Source organism: Heterocephalus glaber, unplaced genomic scaffold (assembly GCF_053883595.1).
Source record: "Heterocephalus glaber isolate CG9 unplaced genomic scaffold, H.glaber_assembly_v1.0 deba00000943, whole genome shotgun sequence".
NCBI classification, from domain to species: domain Eukaryota; kingdom Metazoa; phylum Chordata; class Mammalia; order Rodentia; family Bathyergidae; genus Heterocephalus; species Heterocephalus glaber.
Window position 1 is genome coordinate 2130352 of NW_028258175.1, and position 20618 is coordinate 2150969.

General features: G+C 56.5%; 1 protein-coding gene across 4 annotated transcripts in view; it reads right to left on the reverse strand.

Annotated features, from left to right (window-relative positions):
• Sbk1 (SH3 domain binding kinase 1) overlaps positions 1-20618 on the reverse strand; it is a 48003-nt gene that overhangs the window by 10388 nt on the left and 16997 nt on the right. The window contains exon 1 of one of the 4 annotated variants that reach the window (XM_004856014.3): positions 12341-13062. The exons of 1 other annotated variant lie outside the window; for it this stretch is intronic. The gene's annotated coding sequence lies outside the window, so the exon portion shown is untranslated. Of the gene's footprint in view, positions 1-4374; positions 6020-12311; positions 13063-20618 lie in introns of those variants that run through there. 2 more of the 4 variants (XM_004856015.3, XM_021237375.2) reach the window with 2 other exon arrangements.

Sequence of the window (20618 nt, forward strand, 5' to 3'; positions counted from 1 at the left end):
CTGGGTGACCACTGCCACAGTGAGAGATGCTTTCTACTCGGATGAAGGAGGCCCAAGAGGAGGATGATTTGCGCCTTGTCATGTCAGTGATGGCCAACTGTCCCCCAGCACGTGTGCTTCCTCTCCTACAGCACAAGGGCACCATGGGAAAGTGGCCACCCTGCAGGGAGCCACATTCCCAGCCTCCCGCGCATCCGGGCATGGCCCGTGGCTGGGTTTCCCCACAGGAATGTGAACAGAAGTGATCCATGCCACTGCCAGGAAGGGGCTTCTCTGAAGTAGGGAAGGCTCCTCCGTTTTTTTTTTCTAGGTGCTGGCTTGGTGTACCCTAAAAGGTAGTGGAGCTTCGGGCGGGAGGAGACCAGGTGCCCGAGGAAGGATGTGGAAGGCTCCACGCTAAGGAGAACGACCCACCCTGTACTAATGTATGAGGCAGAAGCAAGCATCTACTGTGTTAGACTGCTGACATGTGGGCTTATTTGTCCCAGCAGCTAGCACGCCCTGATGCAAGAGTTATGTAGCCAGTAAGCAAAGAGCTAAGTGTGAACCTCAGGGTGCTCCACTGCCCAGCCAGTGGTCAGGTCACCCAGGACAGTAATAACACTGGGGCCGAGTGACCAGAACCGAATACCGGCGTCGGAAGGGAGGGACAAGTCTGTAGAGAAGAGGGCCTACTCCTATCCTCTCTTGCAGGAGAATAATAATCCTGGCAAACACATATTGAGGGTTTACCATATGCCAGGAGCTTTGCTAACCACTGTGGGTCAAATCACATAACAATCCCGGATGGCAGATGCTCACTACTCCCCCTGCCCTCCTTTGCAGAAAGGAATATGACTACAGCTCCAACATCCCCTCCAAAAGCTACTTTGAAACTTAGTTGCCATTTTCACCATATTAAGAGGTGGGATCTCTAAGAGAGGCTGTAATGGCTCTGCCCAAATCAGTGGGTTAATGTTGCTACTGCAGGGGTAGGCTGCTTAGAAAAGGACAACTTCAGCCCCTTTCAGCCCACTCCCCTCTTGGCCTTCTACCTCCCCCTGTGGGATGATGCAGAAAGAAGGTCCTCATCAGATGCCAGCACCTTGACCTCGGGTCTCCCAGCCTCCAGAGCTGTAAGAATAAACTCGTGTTTGTTTTAAGCCGCCCAACCTCTGGACTCTGGATATAGTGGCACTAAATGGACCAAGACAGCTATGAGGCTCAGATGGGCTAAGGAACTCTGGCCTTTGGGCTTCTGCCCTGGGTCCTGTGAGGCTCCCAGAAGCAGACAGACCCAGGCAGAGAGCAACTCAAAGAAGACAGAGCAGGGAGGAGGTGCATTCCCCACTTCCCGGGGGATGGAAGCAGAGGCTAGAAGCCCCTCTGTGGGGACTCAGTGGGGTTGCAGTTGGACCAAGTGATGCAGGCTGCCTCTCTGATTCTCACTCTGGAGTCCTCGGGTTCTCTCCTCCTTCCCAGGTCCCCCTCCCTCAGGCTGTGTCCCTAGCATGGGCAAACTCCAAGGGTGCCCTAACAAAGGCTGGCCTGGAAGGGTCATCCAAGGACTGGTGGGCCGTCTCTCTTCTCGGATTGGTGTTTCTATTAATCATCTCCCTGAAAAAAGCAAGCATGTGATGGGATGAGGGGGAAGGGGAAACCCTTGGCCTCTCACTCAGCTCACTGCTTTCTGGAAGGAGAAGGGCTGGAGCTGCACTCTGCAGCCTGCATGGTGGTCAGCGCTCAACTGCACTCCTCTATCTCCAGGCTGCTCCCCTACCCTCCTCTACGGCAGTCAGATACCTGGTCTTAAGGCCAGACAGGACTCAGTCCTTGCCTTGCTCACGCATTTTCAGTGGTTTCTTGAATGGGCAGTGCTGCTTTTTCCTGCTCAGCATCCACTCTCCCTTCTTCCATGACAGCCCCTCTCCTGGCCCACATGGCTCAGTAGGGTGAATTCTACCCTGGCTTTGGGATGGGCCTGACCCAGTCCTGGCCAACCCACACATCCACCCCAGAGACGGACACGTGGCTGAAGGAGACCCTCGGAGATGGAGCACACAGGTCTGCAGCTGCTGGGGGTGACACCGCCACGTGAGGGGGAAGCAGCACTGGAAGATGGAGAGGTTTCTGGTGACTGTGAGGCCTGGGCCTGGCACACCTAATGGCATTTCTACTCCTGAACATTTATTTCATGAATCAGTAAATTTCCCTTTGGGCTTAAGTAAGCTGCTTGGAGCTGGGCTTATTTAGCTCCTCGCCTAGACTCCAGACAAGTGTACCTAACCCAGCCAGAGCTCCTTGAAAGCAAGCCCCTGCCTTAATCATCTTGCTATTCCCAGCACATAGCCAAGGCGTGACAAAGGCTGGGTGAATAATTCCTTACATGTTTGGGAAGTTGCAACTTTTTATATCTTGGCTTTCCTGGATGTGACCCTGTAGGCAGTTATTTTCTCAGGGACTGCGTGAAGCATCTTTAGCCTCACTTTACAGACGTAGCAACTGATGGTCAGTAGGGAACAGTGACTTGCACCTGGTCACACAGTAAGTCAGGGGCGGGTGCTGCAGGAGAGGTGCAGACAGCCCATGTCCCAGCACAGCAGAGGTGGGTTCGCTGTGACTGGCACTGGTCACCATGGACAGAGGCTGAGGTGCCAAGATGGACAATGACAGCGGACAGGAAAGTGATGGCAAACAGCTAACACGCAGGGAAGCCCTGTCATATGCCTGGTGCCTCACATAAGGGGACCAATTTTTTTTTTGTACCAGGGATCAAACTCGCATCCTTGCACTTGCTCAGCAGGCGGAGAAACCACTGAGCTAAATCCCCTGCCCATAAGTGAACAAATTTAATCCTCACCTTCTTCAGCGACATGGGAACTATGATCGTTCATCCTGACTTTCCTGGGTTAGAAAACACCTAGCAGATTGGTAGAGCACGCTCCCGGGAGTGTCTGGGGACCACGAGGTGCGGCCCTGGGTACCACATTTGATTCCCTGCCCATTCCTCTCTGGCACTGGCCCCTGCCCTGCTTCCTGGCTGCCATGGGATGGGCAGCTGCCCTCTGCTATTCCATCCAGTGGAAACTGCAAGCCAAATAAACATGTGTTGAGTATTTTGTCCCAGAAATAGGAAAGCGACTAACATAAGGACTATTACTGACCCCAATTTATCCATGAGGAAATCGAGGGCATTCATGGTCCTTATCAAAATCATCCATCTGAGAAGTAGCAGAGCCAAGATTCATATTCAGGCACCATCACTCTGGTGTCCAAGAGCTTAACCACTATGCTTTACTATCTGATAAGAATGACCATTAATTTTCTCAATGTGCCAATGCTTTACAATGCTGCTGTCATTTAATCTTCGTAGAAACTCCATTTCACAAGACACTGAGACTCAGCAGGGCTGAACAACTTGCCCAAATTTGCCCAGCTCATGAGTAGCAGCAGAGCCAGACACAGAACGCCTCTTTCCCTGGTTTCCCTCATTCCACTCCTGTCTCCAGGCCTCTCTGCAGCCCCACTGTCTTCAGCACCACAGGAGTGGACAGCACCCAGGCAAGGCTAGGAGAGGCCCTAGGGTAGGACAGGGAACCCGGCAGAGAGGAACTGCTCAGAATCGGGAGCCAGGGCCCAGGGCTGGAAAGACACATGTGGCTACTCTGACATTTATTTAGCCAAACACCTACCGAGAGAGACGCAGGTCATGCCCAGCCTTCTCCTGCTAGCAACAGTGAGTAGCCCTGTCTATAAGTCATTCTGCAGCATGTGCAGATGTGTCTCTACAGTAAACCCTAAAACTGTGGTTGCTGGGTTGAAAGATGAGTGCGTCTGAATTTCACAGTGCCCAGTGCCGTGCAGGAGCTGTACCCCTGCTCCCAGCCACGCAGGGGGCTCTTCCTGGTGGGACACAGCAGCTGCCACCAGCGCCTCCTCTCTGGGCCCCATATCAGTTTGGGATGGGGCCAGGCAGTTCCAGACAGTGAGTGCACTGTCTCGGAATGGGGGGAAATAAGAACAAGGTTCTCATCTGCTTGTTCTTGCATAAAGTAACTCTAGAGTCCGTACCGGATGTTGGTAAAGGAGCCTGCTCCCCCGCACCTAAGCTGGTTGGTCACCCCCACTGTCCCTGGCCTTCCTAACCGCTCTCCCAGCCCCACACTCCACACCTCCATCAGCTCCTCTCCCCAGGGCCCTTCCCGTACCCCTCTGCGGTGACCCTCCCTCCCCGTCTGTCCCTGGGCATAGCTCTCCCCACACCACACAGCCCCTCTCCAGTTCTGCCCAGACAGCGCCTTCTCCAGCAGGGCCGCCCTCCCATCCCCCACGCTCTGCTCTACTTCTTCCCAAGCAGAGCCTATGACTTTCAAGTGTATTACATAATTTACCGACCCATGGCATTTACTGTGAATGTCTCTCCCCACTGGCACTCAGGCACCTAGAGGGCAGGAACTTTGTTGTCCAGTCTCATTCCCAGCTGTATCCCCGGAGCTCCCGTGGGGCCTGGCACACAGTAGGCACTTCATAAACACCTGCTGAGTAGATGAACAAACGGCTCCCTGGGGACAGGAGGGGAAGTGAGTGAACACAAACCGCATCAGGTACAATCCTGGGGGGCCAGGGGCCAGGCATGCTGGGGAGCAGGCGATCCCAGAGGTGGGTATCAGGACAGGGGGCCACCCACCTGCCAGCCATGAGGGCTGATGGCTGGCCCAGTGCCCCTGGTCCCCACCGGGGCCAGGCTGTGCTCTCTGTCCCCAAACAGGCATCCCAGGCTGGCTATCTGTGCTTTCCACTGACTGAAGGACGCCCCTGCCCCTCACGTTGGTTTAAGCCACAGCAGCAATCTGACCTGTGTGCCAGGTGTGGGGAAGGCCGTGCTAGGCCCTCTGGCCCCAGGTGGAGCCTGTCAGGAGGCTGGCGGGGTTCCGGCCTCTGCTGCGGCCCCTGGGAGCCTGGCTAGCCACCCTCGCCTCAGGTTTCCATCTATGAAATGAGCTAACTTAGTGGTTTTGTGCCTTCCAGGACTACTTTGAGGCTCAGGACCTTCTTCCCTGAGAAATCTCCACGTCTACACACTAAACCAGGGGCCCCTCTAGATAAGACCTTTTCCTCCCTACAGTCCTCTGCTACAGACATAGACCCCACCAAACATTCTATTCCATTTCCAAAGGGGGAAGGGGAACAGAATATCCCTGTCTTCCTTTCGGGGTCCAAATCTGAACTCTGCCCCTGTTCAGTGGCATGACCTTGGGCCAGGCTGTGCCAGCAGCCTAACCTCAGTTTGCCCATCAGCACAACGGGGCTGCAAATGCCCACTGCATATGGCAGACTCCAGTGGGAATGAAACGAGCATGTCTTAAAGTGCTTGGCATAGGGCAGGCTTGGCAGGAATTGGCCTGACAGACCCGGTGTGGGGGTGCCCTCCTGTACCCCAGCACTCTGGGAGGCTGAGGCAGGAGGATGGGAAGTTCGAGCCCAGCCCGGGCAGCTTAGTGAGCCTCTGTCTCAAAATAAAAAACAAGAGGGCTGGAGATGCAGCTCAAATGCAAAGCCTCTGGGTTCAATCCCCAGTACTAACAAAACAAAACAAAACAAAACAAAACCCACCACCACCAACAAAAGAACTAGGTAGAGGGCCAGGAATTTAGCTCAGTGGCTCCACCACCTGCCTTGCAAGTGTAAGGACCCGAGTTCGATCCCCGGTACCAAAAAAAAAAAAAAGAACTAGGTAGACAGAGGGGCCAGGCCTGGTTCTGCTGCTGTCGGGGCTTGGGCTCCTCTTCCAACCAGGGAGCTGTCCTGGGTCTGTCAAATGTCACCCCGAGGCAGCCTGAGCTAGAAGGGGCTGTGGCCATCTGAGCCATCTCCCAGACAAGGACACTGAGGTAGAGCTGGGACGGTCCCAGTGAAGCCGAGGAGTGGGAAGCGTGCACTCTCCACTACTGCCCCCGCCTGGCAGTGGGTTCCCTGAGCCATCTGCGTGTGAGGCACCGTGTCTGGCTCCACCCTCAGCCTCCCCTCCCCTCCCCTCCCAGCTGGCACGCAGTCTGCCCCTTCCCCGGGCACATCCTTGGTGGCTATTAATAGTCTGTGACGCTGCCTGCCTACAGCTGGAGCCTGGAGCTGAACAAGCTGCCTGGCCTCTCCTGGCCTTGTGGGAAGTGGGAGCCAGGCCCACTCCCCCAGGTACCCATGGAGTGTAACATGGTGCAGACTGGCAGGGGCTTTGGCTGGGTGGCCACTAGGGGACATGGGGACCTCCGGGCAGATGGCCGGTGAGCAGAGGGCCAGACAAGGATGCAGCCTCGCCTAGCAGCCAGCAGCCCAGGCTCAGGCAGGCTACGCTGCTCCTGATCAAGGAGCTCTAGCCCAGTCCCTTTCTGTCTGTGCGTCCATGTCCTCATCAGTAAGAGGGGAAGAGCATGGTGCAGGTTCTAGCAGTGTTAGTAGGAGCCAGCATCCACATGCCACTGAAGTAGCGCACGCAGCAGCGCATGCCTGCAGTCTTAGCAGTTGGAAGGCTGAGGCAAGAAGATCTCCAGTTTGAGTCTCATCTGGGAAATTCAGTGACTTGGCAAAACCTTGACTCAGAACGGAAACAATTACAAACAGGGCTGGGGTGTAGCTCAGTGTGAAGGCCCTGTCCAATCTCCAGTACTGCAAAAGCAAAAACAAAACAAAACAGAACACAAAAGTTCTTCATACACAGTGAGTCTTTTAAGCTTCCCAACAATCTTAGGAGAAGCTGTTTATTATTCCCATTATAGCTCACAGCAGAAACAATGATTGAGTGCAGTGTCTAGGGTCCACAGCTAGGCAGGGGCTTGGAGAGCATGTCTGGTTCCAGAGCATACCAGGCATGTTTGTTGAGCACCTACTATGTACCTGGCTTATTCTCAGATCTGGAATCCATCTACGCGCCACACAAACCACCTTGTTCTCAAGAAGCTTAGGTTCTGTTTGGCAGCAGATGATGGCAAAGGTAGGAGATGTGTGTCAGGCAGTGAGAAGTCCTGGAGGGAAAGGGAAAGCAGGAAGGGGAAGGAAACTGTTGACAGGTGTTGAGCACAGGCCTCAGCGAGAAGGCTGCGTGCAGCACATGCAGAGGAGGAGGGGCAACCAGTGTCAGAGAGGGCTGGGAGGCCACACAGGGAGCTGGCTCCCACTGCTGCTGAGAAGCACACCGCACCTGGGCCTGAGCGGACTTCCGGCAGCTGACCCATGTACTGGGCCCGAGACGCAGACACACGCCATGGCCTGGGCCTTGCACTCGGACTGGCTCTGCCCGCAGCAGCGCCCTCCACGGTGCCCGGAGCAGCCTTCAGCTACCGACTTCCTCTGCTGCGGCTCCTGTGCGAACAGAGGCCTGGGACAGAAAAGCTGTGCCTACGTCCAGCCACGGTGGAAGCTGGGCTCAGCCCTACTGGGTGCTTCGGCCTGCCACCTCATGGACTATGTGGGAGTGGTCGGAGTGTGGCCAGAATCTGCCCCGAGTCCCAGAAGAGGAAACCAAGGAAAGCCCCTTGCCCTGTGCCCTCAGCGTCCATCCCTTTGTGCTCAGGCTTCCGGCTCAAGATTAACAGCAGGCACCATTCACGTGCTCTGCAAACACCCACCCACTCAGTCCTCGCTGTGGCCCTTCGAGGCAGGCGCTGAGGTGTCCCCTTTCCTACAGACAGGGATCTGGGCCCAGAGAGGCTAGGACTCTTGCCCAAGCCACACAGCTGGGTCCAGTGTGCTTTCTAGCCAAGCCACACTAACTGCTGGCCTCTTCAGCTCTACTGGAGACACCTGGGCTCCCAGGGAGTGAGCACCTTCTCCCCGTAAGGCCAGGAGCCCTCTGCTCAGGAGCAGGTAAGGCCCTTCTGCCCAGGGAGGTGGGGCTAGGGTTGTGCACCCTCTCTGGGCCTGACCATGAGCAGGGAGACTCGGTTGTCCTGTCTGCCCCAGCCCTGCACTCTCCTAGCCTTCCAGGACCACCCCAGCCCAGCCTCTGCCAGCTATGGGAACATTCTCTTTCCCTCCAGGGTGCTAAAGCCCCAGGAAGGAGTGCTGACACTGTGGGAAGTCACAGCAGGCCTCCTGGCTTCGGATCAGCTCATTTGCCTACCCCAGCAGGGTGCGAGAGAAATCATAAGCTCAAACCCTAAGAAGCAGGCGCAGCTCAAGTGATTTACCTGCAATAGATTCCTTCAGTCCTCACAGCCACCTCAGGAAGTAGGAGCTGGTGGTGCCCCGTTCTATAGCAGGGGAAACTGAGACCCAGAGGACAACGACTTGCCCAAGGCCACACAGCTCATGCCTGTGGAGGGTCCAAATGCCAGCTCTGGGTTTTATGGGGTGCTCCTCTAAAACAAAAAGTGCGTCCGCTGCCTGGCGCGGTGCACTTGACATTAAGAACCATGCCGCCGGTTCCTTCCCGCTCTGACAAGGACAAGCTTCCCCAGTGGGGGCTGTGCTGCACTGTGGGTCCCTCTGCTCTCCAGGTGTGGCCAAGCAATGGGGGTGGAGGAGGGGTGGTCTGGAGGGGGACTTTGGCCCTCCCAGGCCTAGCTGCTGCTGCTTCCTGGAATCTAAGGAGGGGGAGCTGGCCTGGGACTCACTGGTGGTGACTCCCACGAAGGGCCCATGGGGGCCTCATCTGGCCTTCCCGAGGGAGCCCTGGCCAGGCCACCTGGACCCCGCGCCTCACGCAGAGCCGTTGGTGAACTACTGCCCCTTGAAGGCCCCTCCCCTTTCTTGGGGAAGCACCCAAAGCCTTCTACCTCCCAGCCAGCTCCCAAGGAAGCATAACCTCCTCGGCTTACGCCCCTTTTAGTAAGAGCCCACAGCTCCTGAGCACATTTGATGTGGCAGACCGTCCCAGGCCCTGTGAGCCTGGATGACCCTATGAAGTTGGTACTGTCCTTGCTTTACAGACAGATAACTACCCTGGGTTCCAGGGAGGTTAAGAGACTTGCCAAAGGCCACACAGCAGCCAGGTGAGGTGCAACCCAGGCAGAGCACAGAGCCTGCACTCTCATCCTGGTGCTCTGCCGCCTCCTTTGCCCTCAGGCTGCCACGGTCTTCACACTTCTCCCAGGGCCGTGTCCCTGGCCCCAGCCCAGCTACTTGGCAACACTCCTCAGCTTCATGAATGTTTGTGAGACTGCTGGATCTAGGCCCCCACCCCTTGCTGGACCCAAACTTAGAACTCGGTCCTAGCAAATCAGAACCAGGAGGAAGCCTAAGCCGAGGACTCTGGTCCAGTCCTCTGTGGACCATGGGTCAACTTCAGCCCACAGTGACCCTCGTCCGAGAGTCCTTAGCAACCCCTGAACCCTGGACTTCAGTTCCAAGTAGCATGATGCAAAGAGGTTTTTGGCAGCCGAATGCTCTGGCACAGGCTGGAGTGAGGGCGAAGATGGGGCTCAAGGTGTAAAGTGCGGCCAGGCCCAGAAGTTTGAGTTCGCATCAGCGATGAGCCCTGGAGACCCAGAGGGACGCTGCCCTGTATGAGCCGTAACCCACCTGGGGAGCCAGGGACTCACACATGCAAGACACACAGGCGAGGGTCACCTGCTGAGCAGACATTCTTTTAGCTTCACCCTGGGCCTGCAGGTCCTGATGCCAGGAGCAGGGGCCATGGGCTATGTCGAGGGGTGAACAGGCCAAGTGGGGCTGGGTGAGCTGGGGAGAATGTGCCCTGTCAGAAAAAGCCGGGTTTGGTGGGCATGGTAGCGCACACTGGGCGGGAGTGGTGCCGTGGATTCAAGGCCAGCCTGGGCTACACAGTGCGTTCAGGGCCGCCCTGAACTACAGAGCGAGACCCTGTCTCAGGAAAAAAAAAAGGCAACCATTCTTTGGGTCCGGCCTGTGGTTGCCACACTGCCTGACTTTTCAAAAGGACCCTCAAATCTTTTTCTTTTTGGAGGGGAGACAGTACAGGGATTGAAGCCAGGACCTTCGTACTGAACTACATCCCCAGCCCTTTTTTTATTTTTTGTTTTGAGATAGGGTTTCTCTAAGTCAATAAGTTGCCCAGGCTGGGCTTGAACTTGCGATCCTCCTGCCCCAGCTTCCCAGAGTTCACTACTGTGTCTGGTTCCCAAATCACTTTTGAATGTGAAGTCCCCCTACACACACAAAAATTTTTTACCATTGACAGCAAATGCAAACATGTGAAATAACCTGGATCAACCAAATGCATCTGTGAGCTGTGTTTTATAACCTGTGCTGTACAAGATCCAGAGCTCTGAGTGTGACACTTTCACCGTGGCACAGGAACGACACAACCCTGGTTTCCTGTGCAACACTCTCATGGCACATAGGGACAAACTCCCTGTCTCCAAGTCACCAACCCACCACGTGCAGCTGAAGTCAGATCAAAAGAGGCGGCGGAGGCAGAGGCTGCTGCTGAGCACCTGAGAGTGGGCTCTAGGTCAGGGGAACAGTGCATGAAGGAGGGAGGACGAGGATAACATGGGCAGCGGCCAGGAGGAGAGGAGGAGGCTGCCTGAGGGGTCAGGGCCGACCCCAGGACTGGGCTGTGCAGCTACTTTATTCTGCCCTCAGTGGGGAGCCCCTGCGGGCCAGGGGAGGGGAGGTCTTCCTCTAACAGTTTTCCCTGGGGACGGATAGTGACTCCAACCTCTGCTCTTCAGCCTTTGGTTCCACTCCCTTGCTTGTGAGGTGTGTGACAAGGACCTAGGCTCCGACTCCTTGGGGGAAGTGAGGCCTCAGATGATGCGAGCACACCTGGATGCCCTGGATCTACATCTGCCCCGATGGCGATGGCGGCAGAGTGAATGGTAAGCAGCGGGCTCTCTGTCATTCTCTCTGGGAAGTGCCTTGAGCTTGCCCAAGGTCACCCAGTCTTCAGGGGAGCTGGCTCTCCCACATCCTGTGCTGAGAATGGCTGCCTCAACTGTCCTTGGATTTGCAGGAGGGGCTAGGAGAGGTCTGAGAGGAAGTGCTCTAGAGCCCTCCCCACAACTGCCCAGTGCATCTCAGCCATGGGCCAATGCCAGCAGCAGATAGGGTGGGGGCCCAGGTGCTGGGAAGTGTGGAAAAGAGGCGCCAGCTGTCCAGGCTCAGGGTCCCCAGGTCTACAGTGACCTGGAGATGAGGGACCTCAAGGCTGGGGTCAAGAACTGGTCAGCCCAGGGCACCTCAACTGGCCCAATCTAGCAAGGCTGGGCAAACTGGGAGCAGCTCAGGGCTCTGTGATCAGGAGAAGCAGGGTGCAGGGAAGAGGACCCTGACTTCAGTGCCTGATACAACACAGGCACTGCCAGGAGCTTTGAAGGAATAAACGAACAAAGGAACTACTGGTGGAGCCACCTATACCGCGCGCTACCTGCAGAGCCTCCCTTTACTATCACCTGGGTTCAGCACCAGTGCCTGCCTGCAGAGGGCTCAAAGAGAAAGCGGAGGGGTTTGACCCAGGAAACCAGTGTTCTCTTTGCCAGGTTCAGCATGGGGGGACGGGCCTCTGAGGGTGAGAACCTCACTGAGGGCTGGGATGGGAGACTGCTGTGTAGACTCCCTGACAGCTAAAGCCAGAGACTGCAGGTACCTTGCTTGTGTAGCACATGCTGCCCCTACCCTAGGTCTGGTCCTGGCTGTCTGGAGGTCAGAAGGGAGGACTCTGGTCTGCTGTCCCTGGACACATAGGGACAGAAGGTGCTCTGGCCTGAAAGGGGTCCCCCATCTAGATCACCTCTCCTCCCAGGATCCACTCCTTCCTCCGGGAGGGCTGCCTCGTGCCTGTCCTGCAGGGACCAGAGTCTGGTCTGGTGTAGACCTGCACTTTGGCCTGGGTGGGGAGCAGGCACTCACAAGGAAAGAAGGGATTCCCAATCACTCTTCCAAACACACCCCTTCCTGCCCTCTCAGACAAAAGACACACACCCAGAGCTCCAGCCGTCACCTAGAGCCACACGTCGCAGCCACCCTCACCTTCAGATGCCCAGGGTTTTCTCCGGGAAGGGGGCGGTTCTCTTGAGAACTCAGCCTGGCCTTGGGGGGAGGGGTACATATACTCCAAAGACCTAGGGTCCAACACTACAGGCTCAGGTTTTTGGGGAGACGCTCCATCCTCTTCCCCCTCTCCATGGAACACGGGGTCCCATCACTACTCCCTCCTGGGGCCCGGTGCTGCACCCAAACCTCAGGGACCGAGTGTAAGGTGGGGGAAGGGAGGGGAGGAGGGGGCGGCTCCTCCAAGCCAGACACAAAGAGGCGTCCTTCAGCCTCTGCTCCATGGCGACGCTGGGGAGGGGGAGCGCGCATCCAATACTTCCTTCCCCACCCGCAAGGGTCTAGGGACCACGGTGACCGCTCACCTGCCGACCTTCACCTGGCCCAGGCTTACCTGGGCTGGGGCCGCGGGGACGCCGCGGCAGGGGGCCTGGGCGCCGTCTCGGTCTTCGTCCGCCCTGCCCGGGGGGCTCAGGGCGCCACAATCATGGGCTGAGGTGCGAGTGGCTCTGTGGCCCAGGTCTTTAAAGGGGGTCGTGGAGGCTTCTTGCTGGTGAGAACTATCTCTTGGTGTCCTCGGGTCCGGATTTGGGGTTTCTGTGTACCCGAGTTGGGGGGCCGGGTCCCCTGATTTAGGGGCGTTCGGAGCTGGGTCTCCGTGTCTTGAGGTGTGGAGTTGTAAAGACTGGGATCTCGGGAGGGGGCACGGCGTTCGGGGCCTCGGGGGGCAGACAGAAGAGGGAGTCTTCGCGGCACCGTGGGGAGGTCGCCGTCCTCGGCTCACGGGAGTCTCCGGCGATCCCCGCGGGGGAGACGCTCGGTGTTGGATCAGCGCCCCCTCCCCGCTTTCCTGGGGCTGGCTGGATCCCGGATGAGGTGGGGGGACCCTGCGCTCCCCGGCTGCGGGGCTTCTCGTCCTGGCCGCCGGCGGGAGCAGGGAGGAAGCCCCTCACCCACTGGGGGGCTCTGTCGCCGCCGCTACGAGCAGCCCGGCCCTGCGGTCCCGAGCCCCGGTCTGGCCCGGGTTCCGGCTGCGGACCCGGCTCGCGCTCCGCCTGGCGCTCGGGCCACAGCTCCGGCGCCCACCCGGGCTGCGCTCCATCGCGGCATCGCGGCTCCGCCCTCCCGCCGGCGCGCACCTGCCCGCCCGGCTCGCGACTCCGCCCCCGGCCGCGCGCGCGCCGCCCGCCCCTTTGTCCACTCGGAGCGGCGCGTCCTCGCCCTCGCGCACGCGCACTCGCTCCGCCCCCCCCCCCGCGACCCGCCCCCCTCTGCGCGCCGCGGGCGCCGAGCTCCCCGCGCCCAGGAGCCGCGCGCGCCCACCCGCCTTCCGGCCCGCTGGGTCCTAGAGCCCGCGGGTCCGCCCGCCCGCCTTTTCTAGGTCAGGGCCCACGAGGGGCAGGAACGAGGTTAGCGAGGACTCGGGGAGTCTAGACGGTGACCTGGTCCCGCTGCCGGGCCCCGAGGGGCCAGGCTGCCCCAGACCGTCCCAGTCAGCACTGGTGGGGGCCCGGGTCTGTTTCAGGGGGGAACGCAGATCCGAGCTCCCCGGTCCCCCGTGCGTGCTCGCAAACGCCGACCGCGGCGCGGCCACCCGTGCTGGACGTCCGACCGTCCGTCCTTCCGCGCATCGATGTCGCGCGAGCCCTCAGACGCGCAGCCCGCTCGGGAGGGCCGGGCCGGGGTACGGGGCCCACCCCGCTCAGGGGCCTTGTGTAGGGGCGTCTAGGGATGAAGGGACGGAGCCCGCCCAGACGGAGCAAGAAAGGGCTCCTGACACGGAGGGCGCGCGGAAAACCACCGCGGCGCGAAGGGGCTTTGTCCTCCCGTTAACCGGAAGTTGGTGTCCTGGATGGATGTGCGGCCGAGAAGAGGACAGAGATGAGACTGGGCAGCTCGTCCTTCCAGGCTGCAGCCTCTCTCCCGTCTCCTCCCTGCAGCGCCTGCAGCGCTCGCTTTAATGAGAAAGCCAGCCCCCAACACACACACACACACACACACACACACACACACACACACGCACACGCAACTTCTCTGTTGCGTCTAAGTTTTTTGGTCGGGCTGTTTTCGTAACTCAGTGTCCTCTTGCCAGCCATTTCTAGAGTTTCCGAGGATTGCAAACTCAAGATCCAATAAGTAAAATGCTCACAAAAATTGCCCATCTGGTGTCGCGGTGGGGCAGTGTAGTTCAGTGTCAGAACATTTCCCTAGTGCACCCCACACCCTGGGTCTGATCCACATCAGTGAGAAAAAGAAAAGTGAGGTCAGGTGTCAGGGAGGACGTGGTGTGTATGACACAGCCTGGAGCCTCATGGCCAGGTGTGGCCAGCTGATATTTCAAAGAAGCTGGAAATCCGTATTCTAATGTAAAGTCTTCCTACTTCTAGGCATCTGAAATCAATTCCCAAAATTCAGAAATATTGAATGGGCCAAAAGAAATATGCAGTGGGGACAAATCTAGTCCACAGGCCTTTCGTTGGCAACTTCTGCTATTGAGAATATTGCTTCAGTTCCTCACTTCCTGTCTCTGTAGAGTCATTTTTACTTTTCTTTTTTGTTTTTTTGAACCAGCATGGAACTCGGGACCTTGTGTTTGTGAGGCAGGAGGCAACACCACTGAGCTAAATCCCCGGCCCTGTAGAGTCATTTTTCTAAACCCCAAGTCCCTTTTGGCCACCAGCTTGTAAAGAACAAATCAGGTTGCTCCCTGGCATGAAGTTGACAAGGACACCCTGTTCCCTCCAGGGCAAAGCCTGTCTTCCTTACCCTGGCACTCAAGGCCCTTATCTTTCAGAGCCTACTGGCCATGGCTGTGCTGAGAACCTGTCTCCTCCATTCAGCCTCGATCTCAGCCACACTGTTCCAGAATGTGTGCTACCTATCTCCCCATGCTTTTGTACATTAATTTTCCTCTGTCTAAAACACCTGTCCCCTCTTCTTTGTTTTCCCAAACAAGTTATTCTCCAAAACAACTCCTCTATGACTGCTCTTTCTCTCCCACCTCTCCTCCTCCTACCAATGTCAGGAGTGTCAAATTCCACCTGACTCTGTTCTAGTCCTAGGTAAGGCACCCCACCCGCGTCACACAGAGAGGTTCGTTATTGGGCACACAGAGGGAGGAAGCGGGAATGTTTTCACGCATCTAATGATTGAGTCCCGGGACATTAAAGTTTAGAGGGTCTTTTCCTCTTTTACCAATGAGGAAACTGAAGCTGAGAGAGGGGCAGGACTGGAGTCAGGCCTTGACCTGCTCCTGGCCACGGCTATTGCTAGTTTGGATATGAAAAGTCCTTCAGGCAGCTGGGCATGGTGGTGCATGCTTATAATCCCAGCACTTGGAAAGCTGAGACAGGAGGATTCACCAGGAGTTTGAGGGCAATCTGGGCTCCGTAGTAATTTCAAGGCCAGCCTGAACTACATAGTGAGACCACCCCACCCCCCCGAAAAAAAGAACAGAAATAAGAAGTGTCCCTCAGGGCACATGTGTTAAAGGGTTTGTCCTAAACTTGGCGCTATTGGAAGATGGCCCTATTGGCAACTTTTAGGAGACAGGGCCTAATGGGAGATTTTAGGGTGTGCCCTTGGAGGGGATGTGCGATCCCAGTCCCTTCCCCTCTCCTTTTCACTCCTGGACGTGCGGTGGATGGGTACCTCTGCTATAGTGTGCTGCCTCACCACAAGCCCCAATATAATTTTTTTTTTTTTTGGTACCTGAGATCGAACTCAGGACCTTGTGCTTGCCAGGCAGGCACTGTGCCTCTGAGCTACATCCACGGCCTAGCCTCAGCGTAATAAGGCCAACCAATCATGGACTGAAATTTCCAAAATTCTGAGCCAAAATAAACCTTTCTTCCTCATGAGTTGATTATCTCAGGTATTTTACAGTAACAGAAAGCTAAAATAGCAGTGACTCACTTTTAAATTAATAGCAGTGCAGTTATCAGGGCTACTCAGTTCAAGGCCACCATCTGCAGAAACCTTCCCTGATTACTCAGCTGGCCCTCTGACTACCCACAGTGGAGTTAGTCGAGGTTGGCCTAAATGCATTGTGGGTAATCACATCCCATCCTCCCTTTCCACTCTGCAGGGTGGGAAGTCCTGCTCCCCCCAAAAGGGAGCTCTCTTGGCGGGGATTTAGCTCAGTGGTTCCAGTGCCTGCCTCGAAAGTGTAAGATCCCAAGTTCAATTCCTGGTACCAAAAAAAAGGGAGCTCTCTTAAGAGAAGATACAGCAAGGATCTCAGTAAATTTAAGCTATAGCTGCTGCTAGAAAACTTGGGACTATATGTGTTCTGGGATCAGCAGACAAGAAGGGAAGTCACCACCCTGGCAGAAGAAGGCAGGGCTGCTTTTCAGAGGGGGAAGAAGGAGGAATATATGCAGATCCAGTTATCAGACCCTTTGGTTATAACCAAGGATTTGATGCCCTTGGGCTGAAGGCTTGGGTTACACTACAGGTACCTCATCAGGACCAAGGTGAGATGCTAGTGATATGCAGCTCAGTGGGAGCACTTGCCTAGCATGCACAAGGCCTCCGTTTCAATCCCCAGTACTGCAAAAAGCAAAACCCTGCCAAAGTGAGTTTGGGAGTGGCTAATTTCAGATGGACAGTGGAAGGGGAAGGAAGGAGAACTGGTTACATCTGCAGATAACCACGGCAAGGGGGAAAGGAGTGGTAGTTTGTTTTGCTAACCTCCCTTCTCCAAGTTTCCCCTTGGAGAGAGAGAGGCTCACAGGATACATGGAATGGCTGTGCAGGGCAAGGGGTGGACTGTGCCAGCCATGAACTTGTGCTACTCAGACCGTGGACTCCCAGGAAAGCAATTGACCAAGGCAGCAGTGAGACCCAACTGTGTTCACATAGGAGGCTCCAATCTGCTCCCCACAAGCTGACTCCAGCCTTATGTGCCTGGGCACCTTGAAGACATAGGGCCCCTCTGACAGGCCACTTTCAAGGACTCCCCTTGGCTTTGTGGAAACATTCTTCACACTGCACTGCGGGGTAGGGCTCTTCCGGTCCGCTCCCTTCCTTTTCTCTGCCTCCCAAGTGCAGATCTGCTGCAGTCTGACTGTCCTCCCAGCCTCCTCTGGCTCCCTCCCTTTCGCTTCCCTCCCAGGCATTTTTGCCAATAACTTGCTTGCACACCTGACCCTCTTGGCCTTCGTCTCGGAGGACTGAACCAATACAACTGATCTGAACAGAAGACCTAGAGCAGCTTTTCCTAAGGCTGCAGCCATTTGTCCTTGACTCCCAGGGATAAACCACCCATGCCGGTTCGGGGCTGTTTCCACAGCGATGCTGACTTTCCAGAGGGTCTTGATGGGTGCAATCTGGAAATCAGAACGCAAAAATGAAACTTGGCCATGATTTCTACGCCTACATAGAAGACGCGTTGTAATGCAGATCCTCTCCATTTAGATTTCTTCTGCCTGGAGAGCACAGACCTCGGTGATGGCGGTGATGACATGTCTCTGTGCTCCTAGGCAATTAATGATTGTTCCCTGCACCAGGTGACAGTGAGGCCAGGGACTTCCGGTTTTCACATACCTTCCCTGTGGCTGTGTTTTGCATTCACTGGGGGCTCAGGTGTCTCTGGTCCTGGTGGGGGCCATGAAGAAGGGTCACAAAAGCTTTTCCCTGTCCTCAAGTGTCTATACACCAAGACGTTTCAAACTGCAAAGTTTAGGCTGAACGTGATCCTCGGGGCTGTTGTCTTGGCTGCATCCATAGTCGCTGTGCTAGGGGAAATTATGGCACTCAGGCACTTTCCCAGGTGTTCTGTGAGGCGCCTCCTCGCACCCCAGTCGGGGCAGACGAGTGTTTCTTAACTCAGGGCGATGGTCTTAGTGTCACTTCCCTTGGATGGCTGCCACCATGCTCCGGGCAGTGGTGCTGGGACCCGCTCACACGGCTTGATGGATTCGGGAGGAACCTCGGTGACACTGGCAACCGGGTAGCTCAGAGAGCTGATCAGGTTTGAGATGAAAAATATGATAATGCTTTGGCAAAGGGACAGAGGCCACTGACAGCTTGGAGCAGGAGCATCCAGACCCACCAGAAGACAGAGCGCAAGTCATCCCTGGCCAGGAAAGGCAGGAGGCCCGGCAGAACCCACAGCGATCAGAGAGGCAGGAGGCAGCTCCAGTGTGCAGCAGCTGGAGGTGGCAGGTCTTCATCCTCTTTTTGGAGAATACACTCTGGAGCCAGAAGCGCAGTGTTCCAGCGGGAGTGCTAATGAGCTCCTGCCCCTCCCCATGTGGAAGTACAACTCTGTGACCGTGGGAGGCCAGCAGGATGCCGCTGCTGCTGGGAAGGGCTGTGTGATGGCAACAGAGCAAAGGCCAGCCGCTCTGTGGTCCCGCAGCCCTGCTGGGCTGTACTCTCAGCCACTCTGAGCTGGGAACTGTGCTCCTCAGCCGAGAGTGCCTGCCCAAGTGAGGAGCGTCTCTAAAACCCGGAGAGTGGCTGTTGGGGGCCGGGAGGATCTGGGAAGTGGGATGGGCGGGGGTGTGATGGGAATTCATCTTTCTCTGTCATGTTTTGTCTTTTTTTAGTAAAAATGTCTGTCACAGATATGGTAAAATGTTAACATTGATTCTCACAGTGGTATGTACCAGTTTACACTTTCTGTAATTTCCTTCGCTTTTTTCAAAACAAAAGTTATTCAGCGGAAGTGTTTTAAAAGGGGCCCTTCCTTCCCTCCCTTCCTTCCTTCCTCCGCTCTTTCCTTCCCTCCTTCCCTGCTATTTTTCTTTCTTTTTTGTATTAGTGGGGATCAACCCAGGGCTTCACACACACGCAGCTGGTGCTCTCCCCTTGAACTTCACCCCAGTGTTAAATGAAATCTTTTAAAAATTTCAAAAGAAAGACTGTTTTCACTATGTGATTCTACATCAGGTTGAAGCTGATTTTTGCAGTGCAGGGCCTTGGGCATGCTAGGCAAGTGCTCTACCACTGAGCTACATCCTCAACCAGGGTTCTGTGTCTTCTAAAGCCAGGTCCAAGAACTACCCAAGGTCGTATCTGTTATGCTTTGACCTTAAATGTCCCCCACAGGCTCCTGTGCCTGAGCGGAAGGCTTGGAAGTGCCACACCCTTAGGAGATGGGCCTGGGTGGATCTAGTAGGTCCCTGGGGGTGAGTGAGCTCTTGAGTGGAGATCGGACCCTGGCCTCTCCCCACTGTCTCTGCTTCCTGGTGGCTGAGAGGTGAGCAGATCTCCTCCACCGTGCACTTCCGCCATGCCTTTCTACCTCACCACAGGCCTGAAAGCAACTGGTTGAAGCAACCATGGATTGAAACTTCGAAATCAAGAGCCGAAATAAGCCTTTCCTCCTTTAAGTTGATTTATCTCAAGTACTTTGAACAGAGCTGGAAGGCGAGCACATCTATCCTCTCTGAGAAGTACTGGGAGTGGGGCATAAGTTGGGCGACCTGGCTCCTGCCCCCCAGACCTGCTGTACTGCATGGTGCTGGATGCCTGTGTCCCTCGGGGCTGGCATGTGGCCCTCTCCCCAGGAAGCTGTGACCCTACCCAGGCTGATTCTGCTCTGGAGTCCTCAGAGTCTGGGCTCTGGTCCGTCCCAGCTGCTTCTTGGGGGATGGGTCACCAAGCGCCCTTGGGAGCTGCAGATACTTGGCGGGGAACAAGTGCTGTCTAGCACACGTCCCCCGGGGCCTGGCTTCAGTGCTGCCCTAGTTTGGGTTTCTCAGAAACAGACCCTGAGACGGAGTGAAGAGCAAGTGATGTGCTCGGAGGCGATCCTGATGGGGGAGCAGGGAAGCGGGACAGGAAGACTGGTGAGGCGAGGTGAGGGGTGTGTCCAGCAGACCCCGATGCAGGAGGAGGACCCTGGGGACCCGTCAGACGCCTTTCAGGTCCCCGTCCACGTCGGGGCAGTGGGGTGAGGGCACTGCAGGCTGGAGCCTGGGCCCCCAGGAACAGAGGTGGGTGCTGGCAAGGAGAAGTTGGGGAGGGGCCGTGGACATGCGGGTGGAGAACTGACAGGGTCTGCCGCAATGCCTGGCGCTTAGAACTGTGCCCTGGGCCTGGTGTGAGGCCCACAGAGGCCAGTGAAGGAGGCCTCTGGTACCCAGGACCCCCTGCACATTCTGGGGACAGAGCCCCAGGTTTTCCCTTTGGGAACGCACATTCCCTGACATGTTCTTCCCTGATAACCAGGGCTCTGGTGAGGAAGTGTTGCCAAAGAAAGGGGCTCATCTGTTCAAGTAGGGGTCGCCTTGGGTCCTGGCAGCCAGCCTCCGAGGGGCTGCTCTGGAGATGGCTCTGGGCCCCAAGCAGACGTCCTCACTTGGTGACACTGGAAGGGGGGAGGGGGAGGGGGTGGCAGCTGCCTAGACTTCCGTACAGGCTTCTCGTCCTTGAAGCTCCAAGAACCTCTGACCGAAGCAACCGCTCGCTCACTCACTCACTCACTCACTCCCGGCACCGACACGTGGAGGTGCAGGGACACAAGTGGGCCTAACAGTCTGGGCCCGACAACTTGGGTAGACCCTTTCCCTTCTTGCCTCTGAGCTCCTGCACTCCTTGGCTCTGGTAAGTCCTGCCTGGTGTCTGACCTGCTCCCTGCCTACTTTCTCGGCTCAGGTCCCAAGGAGCCACAGGACTGCCAAGTGCCTCCCTCCACTGGCTGGGGATTTAGCTCAGTGGTC